Below are 17,010 nucleotides of genomic sequence, written 5' to 3'. Positions count from 1 at the left end.
AATTCTGCCAAGCTGGCATAGGCTACTTTGCAGTTAACATTTCATTGAGAAGGTTTTTGTGGGAAGCCTTTCCTTCTCTACCAGAAGAAGGTAATCATTAGCCTCAACGCTAACGGCTACACAAAGTGTAGACCTGCGCGCGCTCCGCACGCATGCGCACAGAAACTGGGCAGTCCTGTGCTGTTTCTGAAAGTTGCGTGGAAATACGAATCACTGATGCATTTGTTGATGTCTAATGATTCTCTTGGGCAAATGAATGCATTTTCTAACAAGTTGAAAGGATTTAGTTGATTTCCTCCTTAGTTCAAAACATTTTTGAATATTGTTGAATTTCGGTTTAAAGTCTGGATTCCGTGATTCCGTATTATATAGGCCCTAGTCCATGAAGTTGTCATAAGTGTGAACATAGGATATGCCCCCCCCCCCCCCCCCCCCACAAGAGTGAAATATATGGGCTGGAAAGGAAATGTAAGCAAGGTGTTGAGCTTTGTCAGTGTGTCACAACGTGGACATTCTCTGTCTCCCGATGAATGAGCGGCACATTGACTTTATATAGTGTACCAAGAGGGTTCCCTTCGCTTACGGCCATACCAGCCTGAATACGCCGATCTCGTCCGATCTCGGAAGCTAAGCAGGGTCGGGCCTGGTTAGTACTTGGATGGGAGACCGCCTGGGAATACCAGGTGCTGTAAGCTTTTTGCTCCAGTAGAGGGTGGAGCTCTTGTGTCATGCGTGGAGCAACTGCCTTTTATTTATCGCCCTAATAAATGTTGTGTCTTTTTATTGGACTACATGCAGTTTGTTAGTGCTGCCCTGCCCTGATCAATCCAATCATGGACAGTGCGTTTCCCTCGAAATGTAGGACACTACATTCAGCATTTGTTTTTAGGACTGTCAATGTCTGGTCGTCCATTAGGGCCCTGTAAAATCCCTTCAATGTTTTGCCTGAACCCCCCCCCCCCAAAAAAATTCCCCCTCTCCTCCGTTTACATTTCCCGGTTTACCGTTTATCCCTGCTTCTCCAGGTTTGCGCTCTCAAAAGCACACCTTTTTAATCGAAATATAACACGATTGGATGTTCTATGTCCACGACAACATTTAAAACCCTAGCAGGAGACCACTTTTGAGGTCTTGAAAAATTGAAGACATATCGATTTTGGGGTGGTAGTTACCCTTTAAAACGCAAGCGTGCGCCAGGAAGAGACCTTTGTTTGGTTAGAGCGGTGTTGCTGTAGCGCTCATGTGATTGCGGAGTTGCAAACAAATGGCCACTGGATTGATGCAAATAATGATGATATAATTCTGCCAAGCTGGCATAGGCTACTTTGCAGTTAACATTTCATTGAGAAGGTTTTTGTGGAAGCCTTTCTTCTCTACCAGAAGAAGGTAATCATTAGCCTCAACGCTAACGGCTACACAAAGTGTAGACCTGCGCGCGCTCCGCACGCATGCGCACAGAAACTGGGCAGTCCTGTGCTGTTTCTGAAAGTTGCGTGGAAATACGAATCACTGATGCATTTTGTTGATGTCTAATGATTCTCTTGGGCAAATGAATGCATTTTCTAACAAGTTGAAAGGATTTAGTTGATTTCCTCCTTAGTTCAAAACATTTTTGAATATTGTTGAATTTCGGTTAAAGTCTGGATTCCGTGATTCCGTATTATATAGGGCCCTAGTCCATGAAGTTGTCATAAGTGTGAACATAGGATATGCCCTCCCCCCCCCCCCCCCCCACAAGAGTGAAAATATATGGGCTGGAAAGGAAATGTAAGCAAGGGTTTGAGCTTTGTCAGTGTGTCACAACGTGGACATTTCTCTGTCTCCCGATGAATGAGCGGCACATTGACTTTATATAGTGTACCAAGAGGGTTCCCTTCGCTTACGGCCATACCAGCCTGAATACGCCCGATCTCGTCCGATCTCGGAAGCTAAGCAGAGTCGGGCCTGGTTAGTACTTGGATGGGAGAACCGCCTGGGAATACCAGGTGCTGTAAGCTTTTGCTCCAGTAGAGGGTGGAGCTCTTGTGTCATGCGTGGAGCAACTGCCTTTTATTTATCGCCCTAATAATGGTTGTGTCTTTTATTGGACTACATGCAGTTTGTTAGTGCTGCCCTGCCCTGAATCAAATCCAATCATGGACAGTGCGTTTCCCTCGAAATGTAGGCCACTACATTCAGCATTTGTTTTTAGACTGTCAATGTCTGTCGTCCATTAGGGCCCTGTAAAATCCCTTCAATGTTTTGCCTGACCCCCCCCCCCCAAAAAAATTCCCCCTCTCCTCCGTTTACATTTCCCGGTTTACCGTTTATATCCCTGCTCTCCAGGTTTGCGCTCTCAAAAGCACACCTTTTTAATCGAAATATAACACGATTGGATGTTCTATGTCCACGACAACATTTAAAACCCTAGCAGGAGACCACTTTTGAGGTCTTGGAAAAATTGAAGACATATCGATTTGGGGTGTAAGTTACCCTTTAAACGCAAGCGTGCGCCAGGAAGAGGACCTTTGTTGGTTAAGCGGTGTTGCTGTAGCGCTCATGTGATTGCGGAGTTTGCAAAACAAATGGCCACTGGATTGATGCAAATATGATGATATAATTCTGCCAAGCTGGCATAGGCTACTTTGCGAGTTACATTTCATTGAGAAGGTTTTTGTGGTAAGCCTTTCCTTCTCTACCAGAAGAAGGTAATCATTAGCCTCAACGCGAACGGCTACACAAAGTGTAGACCTCGCGCGCTCCGCACGCATGCGCACAGAACTGGGCAGTCCTGTGCTGTTTTCTGAAAGTTGCGTGGAAATACGAATCACTGATGCATTTTGTTGATGTCTAATGATTCTCTTGGGCAAATGAATGCATTTTCTAACAAGTTGAAAGGATTTAGTTGATTCCTCCTTAGTTCAAAACATTTTGAATATTGTTGAATTTCGGTTTAAAGTCTGGATTCCGTGATTCCGTATTATATAGGGCCCTAGTCCCTGAAGTTGTCATTAGTGTGAACATAGGATATGCCCTCCCCCCCCCCCCCCCCACAAGAGTGAAATATATGGGCTGGAAAGGAAATGTAAGCAAGGTTTGAGCTTTGTCAGTGTGTCACAAACGTGGACATTTCTCTGTCTCCCGATGAATGAGCGGCACATTGACTTTATATAGTGTACCAAGAGGGTTCCCTTCGCTTACGCCATACCAGCCTGAATACGCCCGATCTCGTCCGATCTCGGAAGCTAAGCAGGGTCGGGCCTGGTTAGTACTTGGATGGGAGACCGCCTGGGAATACCAGGTGCTGTAAGCTTTTTGCTCCAGTAGAGGGTACTCTTGTGTCATGCGTGGAGCAACTGCCTTTTATTTATCGCCCTAATAATGTTGTGTCTTTTTATTGGACTACATGCAGTTTGTTAGTGCTGCCCTGCCCTGATCAAATCCAATCATGGACAGTGCGTTTCCCTCGAAATGTAGGCACTACATTCAGCATTTGTTTTTAGACTGTCAATGTCTGTCGTCCATTAGGGCCCTGTAAAATCCCTTCAATGTTTTGCCTGACCCCCCCCCCCCAAAAAAAAATTCCCCCTCTCCTCCGTTTACATTTCCGGTTTACCGTTTATTCCCTGCTTCTCCAGGTTTGCGCTCTCAAAAGCACACCTTTTTAATCGAAATATAACACGATTGGATGTTCTATGTCCACGACAACATTTAAAACCCTAGCAGGAGACCACTTTTGAGGTCTTGGAAAAAATTGAAGACATATCGATTTTGGGGTGTAGTTACCCTTTAAAACGCAAGCGTGCGCCAGGAAGAGACCTTTGTTTGGTTAAGCGGTGTTGCTGTAGCGCTCATGTGATTGCGGAGTTTGCAAAACAAATGGCCACTGGATTGATGCAAATAATGATGATATAATTCTGCCAAGCTGGCATAGGCTACTTTGCAGTTAACATTTCATTGAGAAGGTTTTGTGGGAAGCCTTTCCTTCTCTACCAGAAGAAAGGTAATCATTAGCCTCAACGCTAACGGCTACACAAAGTGTAGACCTGCGCGCGCTCCGCACGCATGCGCACAGAAACTGGGCAGTCCTGTGCTGTTTCTGAAAGTTGCGTGGAAATACGAATCACTGATGCATTTTGTTGATGTCTAATGATTCTCTTGGGCAAATGAATGCATTTTCTAACAAGTTGAAAGGATTTAGTTGATTTCCTCCTTAGTTCAAAACATTTTGAATATTGTTGAATTTCGGTTTAAAGTCTGGATTCCGTGATTCCGTATTATATAGGGCCCTAGTCCATGAAGTTGTCATAAGTGTGAACATAGGGATATGCCCTCCCCCCCCCCCCCCCCACAAGAGTGAAATATATGGGCTGGAAAGGAAATGTAAGCAAGGTTGAGCTTTGTCAGTGTGTCACAACGTGGACATTTCTCTGTCTCCCGATGAATGAGCGGCACATTGACTTTATATAGTGTACCAAGAGGGTTCCCTTCGCTTACGGGCCATACCAGCCTGAATACGCCCGATCTCGTCCGATCTCGAAGCTAAGCAGGGTCGGGCCTGGTTAGTACTTGGATGGGAGACCGCCTGGGAATACCAGGTGCTGTAAGCTTTTTGCTCCAGTAGAGGGTACTCTTGTGTCATGCGTGGAGCAACTGCCTTTTATTTATCGCCCTAATAATGTTGTGTCTTTTTATTGGACTACATGCAGTTTGTTAGTGCTGCCCTGCCCTGATCAAATCCAATCATGGACAGTGCGTTTCCCTCGAAATGTAGGCACTACATTCAGCATTTGTTTTTAGACTGTCAATGTCTGTCGTCCATTAGGGCCCTGTAAAATCCCTTCAATGTTTTGCCTGACCCCCCCCCCCAAAAAAAAATTCCCCCTCTCCCCCGTTTACATTTCCGGTTTACCGTTTATCCCTGCTTCTCCAGGTTTGCGCTCTCAAAAGCACACCTTTTAATCGAAATATAACACGATTGGATGTTCTATGTCCACGACAACATTTAAAACCCTAGCAGGAGACCACTTTTGAGGTCTTGGAAAAATTGAAGACATATCGATTTTGGGGTGTAGTTACCCTTTAAACGCAGAGCGTGCGCCAGGAAGAGACCTTTGTTTGGTTAAGCGGTGTTGCTGTAGCGCTCATGTGATTGCGGAGTTTGCAAAACAAATGGCCACTGGATTGATGCAAAATAATGATGATATAATTCTGCCAAGCTGGCATAGGCTACTTTGCAGTTAACATTTCATTGAGAAGGTTTTTGTGGGAAGCCTTTCCTTCTCTACCAGAAGAAGGTAATCATTAGCCTCAACGCTAACGGCTACACAAAGTGTAGACCTGCGCGCGCCGTCCGCACGCATGCGCACAGAAACTGGGCAGTCCTGTGCTGTTTCTGAAAGTTGCGTGGAAATACGAATCACTGATGCATTTTGTTGATGTCTAATGATTCTCTTGGCAAATGAATGCATTTTCTAACAAGTTGAAAGGATTTAGTTGATTTCCTCCTTAGTTCAAAACATTTTTGAATATTGTTGAATTTTCGGTTTAAAGTCTGGATTCCGTGATTCCGTATTATATAGGGCCCTAGTCCATGAAGTTGTCATAAGTGTGAACATAGGATATGCCCTCCCCCCCCCCCCCTCCCCACAAGAGTGAAATATATGGGCTGGAAAGGAAATGTAAGCAAGGTTTGAGCTTTGTCAGTGTGTCACAACGTGGACATTTCTCTGTCTCCCGATGAATGAGCGGCACATTGGACTTTATATAGTGTACCAAGAGGGGTTCCCTTCGCTTACGGCCATACCAGCCTGAATACGCCCGATCTCGTCCGATCTCGGAAAGCTAAGCAGGGTCGGGCCTGGTTAGTACTTGGATGGGAGACCGCCTGGGAATACCAGGTGCTGTAAGCTTTTTGCTCCAGTAGAGGGTACTCTTGTGTCATGCGTGGAGCAACTGCCTTTTATTATCGCCCTAATAATGTTGTGTCTTTTTATTGGACTACATGCAGTTTGTTAGTGCTGCCCTGCCCTGATCAAATCCATCATGGACAGTGCGTTTCCCTCGAAATGTAGGCACTACATTCAGCATTTGTTTTTAGACTGTCATGTCTGTCGTCCATTAGGGCCCTGTAAAATCCCTTCAATGTTTTGCCTGACCCCCCCCCCCAAAAAAAAATTCCCCCTCTCCTCCGTTTACATTTCCCGGTTTACCGTTTATCCCTGCTTCTCCAGTTTGCGCTCTCAAAAGCACACCTTTTTAATCGAAATATAACACGATTGGATGTTCTATGTCCACGACAACATTTAAAACCCTAGCAGGAGACCACTTTGAGGTCTTGGAAAAATTGAAGACATATCGATTTTGGGGTGTAAGTTACCCTTAAACGCAAGCGTGCGCCAGGAAGAGACCTTTGTTTGGTTAAGCGTGTTGCTGTAGCGCTCATGTGATTGCGGAGTTTGCAAAACAAATGGCCACTGGATTGATGCAAATAAGTGATATAATTCTGCCCAAGCTGGCATAGGCTACTTTGCAGTAACATTTCATTGAGAAGGTTTTGTGGGAAGCCTTTCCTTCTCTACCAGAAGAAGGTAATCATTAGCCTCAACGCTAACGGCTACCAAAGTGTAGACCTGCGCGCGCTCCGCACGCAATGCGCACAGAAACTGGGCAGTCCCTGTGCTGTTTCTGAAAGTTGCGTGGAAATACGAATCACTGATGCATTTTGTTGATGTCTAATGATTCTCTTGGGCAAATGAATGCATTTTCTAACAAGTTGAAAGGATTTAGTTGATTTCCTCCTTAGTTCAAACATTTTTGAATATTGTTGAATTTCGGTTTAAAGTCTGGATTCCGTGATTCCGTATTATATAGGGCCCTAGTCCATGAAGTTGTCATAAGTGTGAACATAGGATATGCCCCCCCCCCCCCCCCCCCACAAGAGTGAAATATATGGGCTGGAAAGGAAATGTAAGCAAGGTTTGAGCTTTGTCAGTGTGTCACAACGTGGACATTTCTCTGTCTCCCGATGAATGAGCGGCACATTGACTTTATATAGTGTACCAAGAGGGTTCCCTTCGCTTACGGCCATACCAGCCTGAATACGCCCGATCTCGTCCGATCTCGGAAGCTAAGCAGAGTCGGGCCTGGTTAGTACTTGGATGGGAGACCGCCTGGGAATACCAGGTGCTGTAAGCTTTTTGCTCCAGTAGAGGGTGGAGCTCTTGTGTCATGCGTGGAGCAACTGCCTTTTATTTATCGCCCTAATAATGTTGTGTCTTTTTATTGGACTACAGGCAGTTTGTTAGTGCTGCCCTGCCCTGATCAAATCCAATCATGGACAGTGCGTTTCCCTCGAAATGTAGGCACTACATTCAGCATTTGTTTTTAGACTGTCAATGTCTGTCGTCCATTAGGGCCCTGTAAAATCCCTTCAATGTTTTGCCTGACCCCCCCCCCAAAAAAAATTCCCCTCTCCTCCGTTTACATTTCCCGGTTTACCGTTTATCCTGCTTCTCCAGGTTGCGCTCTCAAAAGCACACCTTTTTAATCGAAATATAACACGATTGGATGTTCTATGTCCACGACAACATTTAAAACCCTAGCAGGAGACCACTTTTGAGGTCTTGGAAAAATTGAAGACATATCGATTTGGGTGTAGTTACCCTTTAAAACGCAAGCGTGCGCCAGGAAGAGACCTTTGTTTGGTTAAGCGGTGTTGCTGTAGCGCTCATGTGATTGCGGAGTTTGCAAAACAAATGGCCACTGGATTGATGCAAATAATGATGATATAATTCTGCCAAGCTGGCATAGGCTACTTTGCAGTTAACATTTCATTGAGAAGGTTTTTGTGGGAAGCCTTTCCTTCTCTACCAGAAGAAGGTAATCATTAGCCTCAACGCTAACGGCTACACAAAGTGTAGACCTGCGCGCGCTCCGCACGCATGCGCACAGAAACTGGGCAGTCCTGTGCTGTTTCTGAAAGTTGCGTGGAAATACGAATCACTGATGCATTTTGTTGATGTCTAATGATTCTCTTGGGCAAATGAATGCATTTTCTAACAAGTTGAAAGGATTTAGTTGATTTCCTCCTTAGTTCAAAACATTTTTGAATATTGTTGAATTTCGGTTTAAAGTCTGGATTCCGTGATTCCGTATTATATAGGGCCCTAGTCCATGAAGTTGTCATTAGTGTGAACATAGGATATGCCCCCCCCCCCCCCCCCCCCCACAAGAGTGAAATATATGGGCTGGAAAGGAAATGTAAGCAAGGTTTGAGCTTTGTCAGTGTGTCACAACGTGGACATTTCTCTGTCTCCCGATGAATGAGCGGCACATTGACTTTATATAGTGTACCAAGAGGGTTCCCTTCGCTTACGGCCATACCAGCCTGAATACGCCCGATCTCGTCCGATCTCGGAAGCTAAGCAGGGTCGGGCCTGGTTAGTACTTGGATGGGAGACCGCCTGGGAATACCAGGTGCTGTAAGCTTTTTGCTCCAGTAGAGGGTACTCTTGTGTCATGCGTGGAGCAACTGCCTTTTATTTATCGCCCTAATAAGGTTGTTGTCTTTTATTGGACTACATGCAGTTTGTTAGTGCTGCCCTGCCCTGATCAAATCCAATCATGGACAGTGCGTTTCCCTCGAAATGTAGGCACTACATTCAGCATTTGTTTTTAGACTGTCAATGTCTGTCGTCCATTAGGGCCCTGTAAAATCCCTTCAATGTTTTGCCTGACCCCCCCCCCCAAAAAAAAATTCCCCCTCTCCTCCGTTTACATTTCCCGGTTTACCGTTTATCCCTGCTTCTCCAGGTTTGCGCTCTCAAAAGCACACCTTTTTAATCGAAATATAACACGATTGGATGTTCTATGTCCACGACAACATTTAAAACCCTAGCAGGAGACCACTTTTGAGGTCTTGGAAAAATTGAAGACATATCGATTTTGGGGTGTAGTTACCCTTTAAAACGCAAGCGTGCGCCAGGAAGAGACCTTGTTTGGTTAAGCGGTGTTGCTGTAGCGCTCATGTGATTGCGGAGTTTGCAAACCAAATGGCCACTGGATTGATGCAAATAATGATGATATAATTCTGCCAAGCTGGCATAGGCTACTTTGCAGTTAACATTTCATTGAGAAGGTTTTTGTGGGAAGCCTTTCCTTCTCTACCAGAAGAAGGTAATCATTAGCCTCACGCTAACGGCTACACAAGTGTAGACCTGCGCGCGCTCCGCACGCATGCGCACAGAAAACTGGGCAGTCCTGTGCTGTTTCTGAAAGTTGCGTGGAAATACGAATCACTGATGCATTTTGTTGATGTCTAATGATTCTCTTGGGCAAATGAATGCATTTTCTAACAAGTTGAAAGGATTTAGTTGATTTCCTCCTTAGTTCAAAACATTTTTGAATATTGTTGAATTTCGGTTTAAAGTCTGGATTCCGTGATTCCGTATTATATAGGGCCCTAGTCCATGAAGTTGTCATAAGTGTGAACATAGATATGCCCTCCCCCCCCCCCCCCCCCACAAGAGTGAAATATATGGGCTGGAAAGGAAATGTAAGCAAGGTTTGAGCTTTGTCAGTGTGTCACAACGTGGACATTTCTCTGTCCTCCCGATGAATGAGCGGCACATTGACTTTATATAGTGTACCAAGAGGTTCCCTTCGCTTACGGCCATACCAGCCTGAATACGCCCGATCTCGTCCGATCTCGGAAGCTAAGCAGGGTCGGGCCTGGTTAGTACTTGGATGGGAGACCGCCTGGGAATACCAGGTGCTGTAAGCTTTTTGCTCCAGTAGAGGGTACTCTTGTGTCATGCGTGGAGCAACTGCCTTTTATTTATCGCCCTAATAATGTTGTGTCTTTTTATTGGACTACATGCAGTTTGTTAGTGCTGCCCTGCCCTGATCAAATCCAATCATGGACAGTGCGTTTCCCTCGAAATGTAGGCACTACATTCAGCATTTGTTTTTAGACTGTCAATGTCTGTCGTCCATTAGGGCCCTGGTAAAATCCCTTCAATGTTTTGCCTGACCCCCCCCCCCCAAAAAAAAATTCCCCCTCTCCTCCGTTTACATTTCCCGGTTTACCGTTTATCCCTGCTTCTCCAGGTTTGCGCTCTCAAAAGCACACCTTTTTAATCGAAATATAACACGATTGGATGTTCTATGTCCACGACAACATTTAAAACCCTAGCAGGAGACCACTTTTGAGGTCTTGGAAAAATTGAAGACATATCGATTTTGGGGTGTAGTTACCCTTTAAACGCAAGCGTGCGCCAGGAAGAGACCTTTGTTTGGTTAAGCGGTGTTGCTGTAGCGCTCATGTGATTGCGGAGTTTGCAAAACAAATGGCCACTGGATTGATGCAAATAATGATGATATAATTCTGCCAAGCTGGCATAGGCTACTTTGCAGTTAACATTTCATTGAGAAGGTTTTTGTGGGAAGCCTTTCCTTCTCTACCAGAAGAAGGTAATCATTAGCCTCAACGCTAACGGCTACACAAAGTGTAGACCTGCGCGCGCTCCGCACGCATGCGCACAGAAACTGGGCAGTCCTGTGCTGTTTCTGAAAGTTGCGTGGAAATACGAATCACTGATGCATTTTGTTGATGTCTATGATTCTCTTGGGCAAATGAATGCATTTTCTAACAAGTTGAAAGGATTTAGTTGATTTCCTCCTTAGTTCAAAACATTTTTGAATATTGTTGAATTTCGGTTTAAAGTCTGGATTCCGTGATTCCGTATTATATAGGGCCCTAGTCCATGAAGTTGTCATAAGTGTGAACATAGGATATGCCCTCCCCCCCCCCCCCCCCCACAAGAGTGAAATATATGGGCTGGAAAGGAAATGTAAGCAAGGTTTGAGCTTTGTCAGTGTGTCACAACGTGGACATTTCTCTGTCTCCCGATGAATGAGCGCACATTGACTTTATATAGTGTACCAAGAGGGTTCCCTTCGCTTACGGCCATACCAGCCTGAATACGCCCGATCTCGTCCGATCTCGGAAGCTAAGCAGGGTCGGGCCTGGTTAGTACTTGGATGGGAGACCGCCTGGGAATACCAGGTGCTGTAAGCTTTTTGCTCCAGTAGAGGGTACTCTTGTGTCATGCGTGGAGGCAACTGCCTTTTATTTATCGCCCTAATAATGTTGTGTCTTTTATTGGACTACATGCAGTTTGTTAGTGCTGCCCTGCCCTGATCAAATCCAATCATGGACAGTGCGTTTCCCTCGAAATGTAGGCACTACATTCAGCATTTGTTTTTAGACTGTCAATGTCTGTCGTCCATTAGGGCCCTGTAAAATCCCTTCAATGTTTTGCCTGACCCCCCCCCCCAAAAAAAATTCCCCCTCTCCCTCCGTTTACATTTCCCGGTTTACCGTTTATCCCTGCTTCTCCAGGTTTGCGCTCTCAAAAGCACACCTTTTTAATCGAAATATAACACGATTGGATGTTCTATGTCCACGACAACATTTAAAACCCTAGCAGGAGACCACTTTTGAGGTCTTGGAAAAAATTGAAGACATATCGATTTTGGGGTGTAGTTACCCTTTAAACGCAAGCGTGCGCCAGGAAGAGACCTTTGTTTGGTTAAGCGGTGTTGCTGTAGCGCTCATGTGATTGCGGAGTTTGCAAAACAAATGGCCACTGGATTGATGCAAATAATGATGATATAATTCTGCCAAGCTGGCATAGGCTACTTTGCAGTTAACATTTCATTGAGAAGGTTTTTGTGGGAAGCCTTTCCTTCTCTACCAGAAGAAGGTAATCATTAGCCTCAACGCTAACGGCTACACAAAGTGTAGACCTGCGCGCGCTCCGCACGCATGCGCACAGAAACTGGGCAGTCCTGTGCTGTTTCTGAAAGTTGCGTGGAAATACGAATCACTGATGCATTTTGTTGATGTCTAATGATTCTCTTGGGCAAATGAATGCATTTTCTAACAAGTTGAAAGGATTTAGTTGATTTCCTCCTTAGTTCAAAACATTTTTGAATATTGTTGAATTTCGGTTTAAAGTCTGGATTCCGTGATTCCGTATTATATAGGGCCCTAGTCCATGAAGTTGTCATAAGTGTGAACATAGGATATGCCCCCCCCCCCCCCCCCCCCCACAAGAGTGAAATATATGGGCTGGAAAGGAAATGTAAGCAAGGTTTGAGCTTTGTCAGTGTGTCACAACGTGGACATTTCTCTGTCTCCCGATGAATGAGCGGCACATTGACTTTATATAGTGTACCAAGAGGGTTCCCTTCGCTTACGGCCATACCAGCCTGAATACGCCCGATCTCGTCCGATCTCGGAAGCTAAGCAGGGTCGGGCCTGGTTAGTACTTGGATGGGAGACCGCCTGGGAATACCAGGTGCTGTAAGCTTTTTGCTCCAGTAGAGGGTACTCTTGTGTCATGCGTGGAGCAACTGCCTTTTATTTATCGCCCTAATAATGTTGTGTCTTTTTATTGGACTACATGCAGTTTGTTAGTGCTGCCCTGCCCTGATCAAATCCAATCATGGACAGTGCGTTTCCCTCGAAATGTAGGCACTACATTCAGCATTTGTTTTTAGACTGTCAATGTCTGTCGTCCATTAGGGCCCTGTAAAATCCCTTCAATGTTTTGCCTGACCCCCCCCCCCAAAAAAAATTCCCCCTCTCCTCCGTTTACATTTCCCGGTTACCGTTTATCCCTGCTTCTCCAGGTTTGCGCTCTCAAAAGCACACCTTTTTAATCGAAATATAACACGATTGGATGTTCTATGTCCACGACAACATTTAAAACCCTAGCAGGAGACCACTTTTGAGGTCTTGGAAAAATTGAAGACATATCGATTTTGGGGTGTAGTTACCCTTTAAACGCAAGCGTGCGCCAGGAAGAGACCTTTGTTTGGTTAAGCGGTGTTGCTGTAGCGCTCATGTGATTGCGGAGTTTGCAAAACAAATGGCCACTGGATTGATGCAAATAATGATGATATAATTCTGCCAAGCTGGCATAGGCTACTTTGCAGTTAACATTTCATTGAGAAGGTTTTTTGTGGGAAGCCTTTCCTTCTCTACCAGAAGAAGGTAATCATTAGCCTCAACGCTAACGGCTACACAAAGTGTAGACCTGCGCGCGCTCCGCACGCATGCGCACAGAAACTGGGCAGTCCTGTGCTGTTTCTGAAAGTTGCGTGGAAATACGAATCACTGATGCATTTTGTTGATGTCTAATGATTCTCTTGGGCAAATGAATGCATTTTCTAACAAGTTGAAAGGATTTAGTTGATTTCCTCCTTAGTTCAAAACATTTTTGAATATTGTTGAATTTCGGTTTAAAGTCTGGATTCCGTGATTCCGTATTATATAGGGCCCTAGTCCATGAAGTTGTCATAAGTGTGAACATAGGATATGCCCTCCCCCCCCCCCCCCCACAAGAGTGAAATATATGGGCTGGAAAGGAAATGTAAGCAAGGTTTGAGCTTTGTCAGTGTGTCACAACGTGGACATTTCTCTGTCTCCCGATGAATGAGCGGCACATTGACTTTATATAGTGTACCAAGAGGGTTCCCTTCGCTTACGGCCATACCAGCCTGAATACGCCCGATCTCGTCCGATCTCGGAAGCTAAGCAGGGTCGGGCCTGGTTAGTACTTGGATGGGAGACCGCCTGGGAATACCAGGTGCTGTAAGCTTTTTGCTCCAGTAGAGGGTACTCTTGTGTCATGCGTGGAGCAACTGCCTTTATTTATCGCCCTAATAATGTTGTGTCTTTTTATTGGACTACATGCAGTTTGTTAGTGCTGCCCTGCCCTGATCAAATCCAATCATGGACAGTGCGTTTCCCTCGAAATGTAGGCACTACATTCAGCATTTGTTTTAGACTGTCAATGTCTGTCGTCCATTAGGGCCCTGTAAAATCCCTTCAATGTTTTGCCTGACCCCCCCCCCCAAAAAAAATTCCCCCTCTCCTCCGTTTACATTTCCCGGTTTACCGTTTATATCCCTGCTTCTCCAGGTTTGCGCTCTCAAAAGCACACCTTTTTAATCGAAATATAACACGATTGGATGTTCTATGTCCACGACAACATTTAAAACCCTAGCAGGAGACCACTTTGAGGTCTTGGAAAAATTGAAGACATATCGATTTTGGGGTGTAGTTACCCTTTAAACGCAAGCGTGCGCCAGGAAGAGACCTTTGTTTGGTTAAGCGGTGTTGCTGTAGCGCTCATGTGATTGCGGAGTTTGCAAAAACAAATGGCCACTGGATTGATGCAAATAATGATGATATAATTCTGCCAAGCTGGCATAGGCTACTTTGCAGTTAACATTTCATTGAGAAGGTTTTTGTGGGAAGCCTTTCCTTCTCTACCAGAAGAAGGTAATCATTAGCCTCAACGCTAACGGCTACACAAAGTGTAGACCTGCGCGCGCTCCGCACAGCATGCGCACAGAAACTGGGGCAGTCCTGTGCTGTTTCTGAAAGTTGCGTGGAAATACGAATCACTGATGCATTTTGTTGATGTCTAATGATTCTCTTGGCAAATGAATGCATTTTCTAACAAGTTGAAAGGATTTAGTTGATTTCCTCCTTAGTTTCAAAACATTTTTGAATATTGTTGAATTTCGGTTTAAAGTCTGGATTCCGTGATTCCGTATTATATAGGGCCCTAGTCCATGAAGTTGTCATAAGTGTGAACATAGGATATGCCCTCCCCCCCCCCCCCCCCCCCACAAGAGTGAAATATATGGGCTGGAAAGGAAATGTAAGCAAGGTTTGAGCTTTGTCAGTGTGTCACAACGTGGACATTTCTCTGTCTCCCGATGAATGAGCGGCACATTGACTTTATATAGTGTACCAAGAGGGTTCCCTTCGCTTACGGCCATACCAGCCTGAATACGCCCGATCTCGTCCGATCTCGGAAGCTAAGCAGGGTCGGGCCTGGTTAGTACTTGGATGGGAGACCGCCTGGGAATACCAGGTGCTGTAAGCTTTTTGCTCCAGTAGAGGGTACTCTTGTGTCATGCGTGGAGCAACTGCCTTTTATTTATCGCCCTAATAATGTTGTGTCTTTTTATTGGACTACATGCAGTTTGTTAGTGCTGCCCTGCCCTGATCAAATCCAATCATGGACAGTGCGTTTCCCTCGAAATGTAGGCACTACATTCAGCATTTGTTTTTAGACTGTCAATGTCTGTCGTCCATTAGGGCCCTGTAAAATCCCTTCAATGTTTTGCCTGACCCCCCCCCCAAAAAAATTCCCCCCTCTCCTCCGTTTACATTTCCCGGTTTAACCGTTTATCCCTGCTTCTCCAGGTTTGCGCTCTCAAAAGCACACCTTTTTAATCGAAATATAACACGATTGGATGTTCTATGTCCACGACAACATTTAAAACCCTAGCAGGAGACCACTTTTGAGGTCTTGGAAAAATTGAAGACATATCGATTTTGGGGTGTAGTTACCCTTTAAACGCAAGCGTGCGCCAGGAAGAGACCTTTGTTTGGTTAAGCGGTGTTGCTGTAGCGCTCATGTGATTGCGGAGTTTGCAAAACAAATGGCCACTGGATTGATGCAAATAATGATGATATAATTCTGCCAAGCTGGCATAGGCTACTTTGCAGTTAACATTTCATTGAGAAGGTTTTTGTGGGAAGCCTTTCCTTCTCTACCAGAAGAAGGTAATCATTAGCCTCAACGCTAACGGCTACACAAAGTGTAGACCTGCGCGCGCTCCGCACGCATGCGCACAGAAACTGGGCAGTCCTGTGCTGTTTCTGAAAGTTGCGTGGAAATACGAATCACTGATGCATTTTGTTGATGTCTAATGATTCTCTTGGGCAAATGAATGCATTTTCTAACAAGTTGAAAGGATTTAGTTGATTTCCTCCTTAGTTCAAAACATTTTTGAATATTGTTGAATTTCGGTTTAAAGTCTGGATTCCGTGATTCCGTATTATATAGGGCCCTAGTCCATGAAGTTGTCATAAGTGTGAACATAGGATATGCCCTCCCCCCCCCCCCCCCCCCCCACAGAGTGAAATATATGGGCTGGAAAGGAAATGTAAGCAAGGTTTGAGCTTTGTCAGTGTGTCACAACGTGGAACATTTCTCTGTCTCCCGATGAATGAGCGGCACATTGACTTTATATAGTGTACCAAGAGGGTTCCCTTCGCTTACGGCCATACCAGCCTGAATACGCCCGATCTCGTCCGATCTCGGAAGCTAAGCAGGGTCGGGCCTGGTTAGTACTTGGATGGGAGACCGCCTGGGAATACCAGGTGCTGTAAGCTTTTTGCTCCAGTAGAGGGGTGACTCTTGTGTCATGCGTGGAGCAACTGCCTTTTATTTATCGCCCTAATAATGTTGTGTCTTTTTATTGGACTACATGCAGTTTGTTAGTGCTGCCCTGCCCTGATCAAATCCAATCATGGACAGTGCGTTTCCCTCGAAATGTAGGCACTACATTCAGCATTTGTTTTTAGACTGTCAATGTCTGTCGTCCATTAGGGCCCTGTAAAATCCCTTCAATGTTTTGCCTGACCCCCCCCCCCAAAAAAATTCCCCCTCTCCTCCGTTTACATTTCCCGGTTTACCGTTTATCCCTGCTTCTCCAGGTTTGCGCTCTCAAAAGCACACCTTTTTAATCGAAATATAACACGATTGGATGTTCTATGTCCACGACAACATTTAAAACCCTAGCAGGAGACCACTTTTGAGGTCTTGGAAAAAATTGAAGACATATCGATTTTGGGGTGTAGTTACCCTTTAAACGCAAGCGTGCGCCAGGAAGAGACCTTTGTTTGGTTAAGCGGTGTTGCTGTAGCGCTCATGTGATTGCGGAGTTTGCAAAACAAATGGCCACTGGATTGATGCAAATAATGATGATATAATTCTGCCAAGCTGGCATAGGCTACTTTGCAGTTAACATTTCATTGAGAAGGTTTTGTGGGAAGCCTTTCCTTCTCTACCAGAAGAAGGTAATCATTAGCCTCAACGCTAACGGCTACACAAAGTGTAGACCTGCGCGCGCTCCGCACGCATGCGCACAGAAACT

The 17,010-nt window shown here is 45.2% G+C and overlaps 13 non-coding genes across 13 annotated transcripts; all 13 read left to right on the top strand.

Moving 5' to 3' along the window:
* The first annotated feature begins 577 nt into the window (after positions 1 to 577).
* LOC118962641 lies at positions 578 to 695 on the top strand. The gene has a single exon (XR_005049979.1). It is a non-coding gene; the product is annotated as a 5S ribosomal RNA (ribosomal RNA).
* A 1,182-nt stretch (positions 696 to 1,877) lies between these two features.
* On the top strand, positions 1,878 to 1,997 carry LOC118962645. The gene has a single exon (XR_005049983.1). It is a non-coding gene; the product is annotated as a 5S ribosomal RNA (ribosomal RNA).
* Positions 1,998 to 3,174: 1,177 nt separating this feature from the next.
* LOC118962643 lies at positions 3,175 to 3,292 on the top strand. Its single transcript, XR_005049981.1, has one exon. It is a non-coding gene; the product is annotated as a 5S ribosomal RNA (ribosomal RNA).
* Positions 3,293 to 4,470: 1,178 nt separating this feature from the next.
* Positions 4,471 to 4,589, top strand: LOC118962649. Its single transcript, XR_005049987.1, has one exon. It is a non-coding gene; the product is annotated as a 5S ribosomal RNA (ribosomal RNA).
* Positions 4,590 to 5,771: 1,182 nt separating this feature from the next.
* On the top strand, positions 5,772 to 5,891 carry LOC118962637. The gene has a single exon (XR_005049975.1). It is a non-coding gene; the product is annotated as a 5S ribosomal RNA (ribosomal RNA).
* A 1,166-nt stretch (positions 5,892 to 7,057) lies between these two features.
* On the top strand, positions 7,058 to 7,176 carry LOC118962635. Its single transcript, XR_005049973.1, has one exon. It is a non-coding gene; the product is annotated as a 5S ribosomal RNA (ribosomal RNA).
* A 1,174-nt stretch (positions 7,177 to 8,350) lies between these two features.
* LOC118962628 lies at positions 8,351 to 8,469 on the top strand. Its single transcript, XR_005049966.1, has one exon. It is a non-coding gene; the product is annotated as a 5S ribosomal RNA (ribosomal RNA).
* Positions 8,470 to 9,644: 1,175 nt separating this feature from the next.
* LOC118962627 lies at positions 9,645 to 9,763 on the top strand. The gene has a single exon (XR_005049965.1). It is a non-coding gene; the product is annotated as a 5S ribosomal RNA (ribosomal RNA).
* A 1,177-nt stretch (positions 9,764 to 10,940) lies between these two features.
* Positions 10,941 to 11,059, top strand: LOC118962626. The gene has a single exon (XR_005049964.1). It is a non-coding gene; the product is annotated as a 5S ribosomal RNA (ribosomal RNA).
* A 1,178-nt stretch (positions 11,060 to 12,237) lies between these two features.
* On the top strand, positions 12,238 to 12,356 carry LOC118962652. The gene has a single exon (XR_005049989.1). It is a non-coding gene; the product is annotated as a 5S ribosomal RNA (ribosomal RNA).
* Positions 12,357 to 13,530: 1,174 nt separating this feature from the next.
* Positions 13,531 to 13,649, top strand: LOC118962651. The gene has a single exon (XR_005049988.1). It is a non-coding gene; the product is annotated as a 5S ribosomal RNA (ribosomal RNA).
* A 1,180-nt stretch (positions 13,650 to 14,829) lies between these two features.
* LOC118962647 lies at positions 14,830 to 14,948 on the top strand. The gene has a single exon (XR_005049985.1). It is a non-coding gene; the product is annotated as a 5S ribosomal RNA (ribosomal RNA).
* A 1,179-nt stretch (positions 14,949 to 16,127) lies between these two features.
* Positions 16,128 to 16,246, top strand: LOC118962636. Its single transcript, XR_005049974.1, has one exon. It is a non-coding gene; the product is annotated as a 5S ribosomal RNA (ribosomal RNA).
* The last annotated feature ends 764 nt before the right edge of the window (positions 16,247 to 17,010 follow it).

Source organism: Oncorhynchus mykiss, unplaced genomic scaffold (genome assembly GCF_013265735.2).
Source record: "Oncorhynchus mykiss isolate Arlee unplaced genomic scaffold, USDA_OmykA_1.1 un_scaffold_781, whole genome shotgun sequence".
NCBI lineage: Eukaryota > Metazoa > Chordata > Actinopteri > Salmoniformes > Salmonidae > Oncorhynchus > Oncorhynchus mykiss.
This window is presented reverse-complemented; position numbering and strand designations above follow the sequence as displayed.